General features: G+C 28.7%; 1 pseudogene; it reads left to right on the plus strand.

The window, feature by feature from the left end:
• Positions 1-439: 439 nt before the first annotated feature.
• LOC136796991 (spore coat protein SP96-like) overlaps positions 440-6,037 on the plus strand; it is a 12,862-nt pseudogene continuing 7,264 nt past the window's right edge.

Below are 6,037 nucleotides of genomic sequence, written 5' to 3' on the forward strand. Positions count from 1 at the left end.
TTTAAAAACTAATTTAGAAATACAAAATAGGAAAAAAAATTAATTGCTATGAAGTTTTTTTTATTTTTTAAATTTACAATTATTATATACAGTAGCCAGTGAACAGACACAGCTCATACTTCAGTTTTTGATCTTTAGCAAATCTTTGGTGATGATATTCTTTGTGGTTCTTCGTTGGATCCAATGAATCACCACCAGTCGTCTGAAAATAAGGAATTAAATGTATGTATTCTAGTAATCAATAACATATATTCATGCAATACATTCTATTATTATATAATGGAGGCTAATTAGTTCTTGAAGTAACGAAAGTATTTATAAATATATAATTAATGAAATATGACTCTTTAGTTTTTATAATTCCATTTATAAGCTTAAAATAAAATTTTACTTGACCTCAAGTTGAGTGTATAGTATAAACATTTGTAATTTTCAAGAAATGTATTATACCTCCTCCGCTACTGCCTCCACTCGACCATCCACTGCTTCCTCCACTGCTACCTCCACTCGGCCATCCACCGCTTCCTCCACTGCTACCTCCACTCGGCCATCCACCGCTTCCTCCACTGCTGCCTCCACTTGGCCATCCACCGCTTCCTCCACTTGGCCATCCACTGCTTCCTCCACTGCTACCGCCACTTGGCCATCCACTGCTGCCTCCACTGGATCCTCCACTAGACCATCCTCCTCCACCAGAACCTCCACTTGACCATCCACCTCCACCAGATCCTCCACTTGACCATCCGCCGCCACCACCTCCATTCTTGCCACCTCCGCCTCCATTTCCACCACCTCCACCTCCTAATAGAATGATCTTTATGATGGCAGGTTGCAGTGATACTTGGCCACCGCCTCCTCCTCCACCGCCTCCTCCACCACCACCGCTTTTCCAGCCTCCTCCACCACCGCCACCACTGCCACCTCCAGACCAACCTCCCGAAGACCCTCCACTACTCCAGCCTAAAGAAAACAAAGTTCTTCTGTTACAACTGATACACAAGTATATATGTGCATTTAATATTTATTCTTATTGTATTTGTTTTATTTTATTTTTCTTATAACTTACCAGACAAGGCCTGATGCATAAGTGCACTGAAGCACACGACAGCACAGATAACCTAAACAATATTTATATTTGGATGAAGAAGTAAATTATAAATTCCTTATTCACTTAAACTTAATCTGTTACTCTTTTTTTAGGTTAAAGTTAAAATTCTGATTTAAACAATAAATAATTATTGCAATGTATGACGACAATGGCACATATTTAACTTTCAAAATATAGTTATAGATTTGTGTACCTATTTTTCTCGGAATAATAATTTTAAAAATACTAATACACCTTATATTTTGTATTTTTTCGGTATACCATGAAAAAAACTGAACTTTAGACCTTTTGGTTAGTTATGATAAACTTGAAAGGAAAAGAAAACCAAAAAATATTATCTGAGAAAGAACCCTCACCTTCATTGCTTGGGGTGAATGTGATGTTCGTTGGACGCTGAGTTGCGATTATATACTCCTTGTATGTGGTGGGGGTCTTTCTCTGTTCTACAGTCTCTTTTATTTTCTATTTTATTCATTATATAAAAATTACCAGAGTTATTATTTTTTTCATATTTATGTACATTATTTTCAACTAATTTATATCTAAAATAACTAATTACTATTCGTGTTTCTATCACTCATTTCGTCTTTTAAAATATTTAAATATCTTGCTTATACATTGATATTAATATTTCTCTTTCGTGTAAAACTATCAACTGTATTTGTTTCCACTTTTTTTAATCAGTATTATTTTCCGTAGTGAAAAAAAAAAAAAAAGAAAACTGGGGTGTTTCACTACTAATATCTCTAATCAATAGTTTCTTATACACCATAATTAGGTATTGTTTGTTAGACTCAGTTTTCATAAATATTAAATGAAACCTAATGATTATATAACTTACTAGTAACCTAGCAATACTATACGACAAAATTAATTTTATTTATTAGTTAGTGTGAATTTTTTAAGCATTAAAATAGACAAAAGTTATGAGTTATTTTGGTTCTAATATTAAATAATAACTAAAATTTAATATATTTTTTGTTTTACTAAGCAAGAAATTGTTTATAAAGCAAAAATATTTTATATTTGTAGGCCTTACGGCTAGAATATCACAAGATATGATGTAAGCTTGTCAGTTGAAGAGTTTCGAAAAATTTCAGTTCTTATTTAATGTTCAATATAGTTTATAATATTTTCGTATTATACTGTAGTTTATTATTTATTATATTATAGTTTATAATATTAGTATTTCATAATACTATAAGCAAATGTGTTGAAATTATGATTTTAGCACAAACACAGTAAATTGCTTCATATAGACACTCATTGGAGCAGTTACAAACAATTTTAATTGTTTTTAATATTGAGACATTTCACATCCATGCCCCAAATCATTCATTTAAAGGAGAAAGCCAAAAAATATTTATTTCCTAGATTAAAATATTTTTAATTACATTTCACATATCAATCTGGCCTTAATTGCTTTGCATTCAAGTTACAATCATTATGACCCTGCATTTATTAATTTTTCTTTATTCATAATAACAGCCACTTTAAAATCCTTAGCCGGGCGCCAAAGCTAGGTTTATGATAACGGAATCATATAGAAAATTGAATTTTAAAATGATTTAATTCCATATATTTTTCCCGATTTCACAACCATTTCCATGATATTCCTCCAAAACCATAAAATATTGTTTAAAACATTTTGCGATTTATCCCTCCAGGACGCGTAAAATCAATAAAATGCGGTATAAATTCGTTTTAAAATTTGATTTAATGACACAATCCACAAAAAAAAAATAAATAAATAAATAAACAAAAAAATAAAAAAAAAAACCTGGTAATTCAAGAGTTAGGTACGGTGGAGGAGAACTCGAAAAGGTTAAAATATTAACGTTGTATGCTACTGTTATATTCTATCAAAAATCAAATAAAAATATATTACGCTGCAAGGTTAATGAAAATATATTAATTTTTTTTCTCCTTTCTCTTAAATCATTTTCGTCAAATCTTGAATATGTAATTGTAGTTGAATATGGACGTCGATTAATAGATCAATTATCATCTGCTAATAACCTCTGGCGAGAAAAATACTAAAACTAGATTCAAATACGTTATATAAGTTTAATGATATGGGTTTATTTTGATTTGAATAAATCTATGCTTTGGTAAAAGAAGAGTCAATGTCCAAACATATCAATTGAGTGCTTATGCTATTTGTTGATTCGAAAAGTTTGAGTGTGAGTTTTGAGTGAAATTAGGGGCAATGACCTAACCTTACTATATTTTATATTATAAGTTAGAAACTTCTTCAAAGGATCAATGCCAAATATACAATTACAGAACATCAACAAACAACTGAAACAACTTTTTCTTTAAAAGAATAATATGGACATTTGCCCTCTTACGAAGGTGCAGAAATAAAATATCATGTTTGAGGTCGATTTATCTCCAGCTCACCAATGGTCTTCGTAAATTAGAAATAAATAATTAACAAAAATATTAATTTAATGCTATTTTAGATTCGGTGTGTTTATTCCAAAATATATCTAATTTTTAATTGATTTATTTAAAACCTCAACGTTTTAGCATATCTGGCTAATCTCAAGCCACATCTTAATTTTAATTTCATAGCCTCAACATAAGTCATTAAAAGGTTTGGAGGCTATTCTGGCTTTGTCTAATATTATTAATACATTTTTAAATATAATTATAATTATTATCATATATTAATTATAATTAAAATTGTGTCTACTTTTTGAATAAATTATTATTAATTGCAATTGTTGTTAAATTATTATCAGCCAACTTTGTTTAACCAAAATTGCAAATAATAGAATTATAATCTACTTAAATAGTAGAAAAAATATATGTTAAATTGACTAAATTGTCAATCTGTAGAAAAATTAATAAAGAATTTTAAATTAAAGATTAGAATTTATTAAAAGAAAAGTAATATACATTTTTTGTTTATGTTGGAAATTGATGTAAAGAGAATTTTCCATAAATAATAATTTTATGGTTGATTAATAACTTTCATTTTATGTATAAATATCAATTTCTTGTTGGAAACAAGAACCCTCAACGTTTTGACCAATCTGTCTAATTTTAATTTTATTCAATAGTTTAACCAAAATTTCCAATAATAATAATAATCTAGTGAAATACTAGACAAAAGTATAGGTTAAATTTATTTATTATATTAGAGCCTCCAAATATTTTTTTTATTGCCTCACGTTGAGGCTGTGAAATTAAAATTAATATGTTCCTGAGAATGGCCAGATTGGCCGAAACGTTCAACTTTTAATTGAATCAATAAAAGATGTTCAGATAATAAGGATGCAATTTTCTATAATTAAAAAATCGAACCAATTCCCAACAAGAATTTAATATTTTTACATAAAATGAAATTTATTAATCATCTATAAAATCAGTTCTTATGGAAAAATCCCTTTACAGCCTTCTCCAACAAAAATAAAAAAAATATTGTATTTTCCTTTTCATAAATTGAAAAATTCATGTAGATGTTAAATAAAACTTACTTTTCATTTGGAAAAAAAAAAAATATTGTTAATTTAATGGATCCAAAAAGAGAATTTCCATACCTGAAAATTCTATGAATTGCTAAAAAATTATTTTTTTTAACACACCACAAAAATATCCTGTAACTATGATTTATAAGTTTCATGTATATCTCTCCGTCGCCTTCTGCAGTATGATTCAGTCAAAAGTAAAAAATCTACCTTCAAATGTTTTCACTGTTTTCAGAGTGTGACTTCCCATTTTTCTTAGATTTCCTAGAAGTAGTGAAAATGATTTAGCAATATTATTTACTTTCACCACGTATGTGAGAGTATCATATGGTGCTATGAACCTTACATCATAGCGACGTTTCCAGAAGCACTGTTTCCTTAATTGATGCCCTCAATTAGTCTATGTTCTAATTGCTGCTACGGTTCATGAGTTGGAAATCTGTGTTATTATCAATATGTTCATCGGATGTAAAAATCAGTAAATAATAGTGCAGGTACCTTATAGAAAAAAGAACACTATAGATTAATCGTTTCCGATATGTAAACCGTTTTCTCCCACGATCTGTCTGGAGTAACTGGATTACACGACATGAGTTCTAATATACATTACCTTGATATTCTGGTGCAAATTAATATTATTTAATAATATCTGAAGATACCTCTTACTTTTTTTAACGTGTGCGTTATGAATAAATAAAAAATCTATTTTATTTAACCTATCTATCTTCGACTACCTTCTGTCGACCGAATTCCAGAAGAATAACAATTGAAAGTTTCAAATAAGGTGTACATATTCTTTGTATTTTATGTTTCAGATTTTCTTTTATACTTCTAAACATGTATATTAGCAGAAATTGTACCTTTTCGTGTATTATTTTTAGTTTAATTGTATTTGATTTTTTTATCTTTATTTTTTCTTTCTATTTATTATCAGAAGTGTTAGTCATCTTATGTTTTATGAAATGACATGTGGTTTTATTTTTTTTCTGTTAATTATTGTTGTTTATTTTTATCTATTCAAATTCATTATTTCACTGGGTATAATTATGTGCAGTTGTAAATTCCAATAAAGATAATAAAAATATATAATTGGAGAAGATGATCGGGGAGAGCGGTCAGCAAAGAAACAACATAAATAAACAAAAAAATATTTATTTATGCCGACGTTACGACCTGATTTTCAGGTCTTCATCAGGACTATACAAAAAAAGACAACAACCATTATTAAGAGAGAAAAAATTGATTAATAGCGATGGACAAAGACAGTAGTAGATTGATTACATTATTATTTATATACATATAAATGAGAGTAATAAATAAATGATACAGTGGAAAGAATCTATAAAGAATTAGTTAAATTAATTGTTTCTTTGCTGACCACACCCTCCGATCATCTTCTCCAATCAGTAATCTACGGTCAAATATCTAAACCTCATTAAAATATATATTATAT

This window comes from Halyomorpha halys, unplaced genomic scaffold (assembly GCF_000696795.3).
Source record: "Halyomorpha halys isolate HHAL.00 unplaced genomic scaffold, Hhal_1.1 Scaffold293.1, whole genome shotgun sequence".
In the NCBI taxonomy this organism is placed as follows: domain Eukaryota; kingdom Metazoa; phylum Arthropoda; class Insecta; order Hemiptera; family Pentatomidae; genus Halyomorpha; species Halyomorpha halys.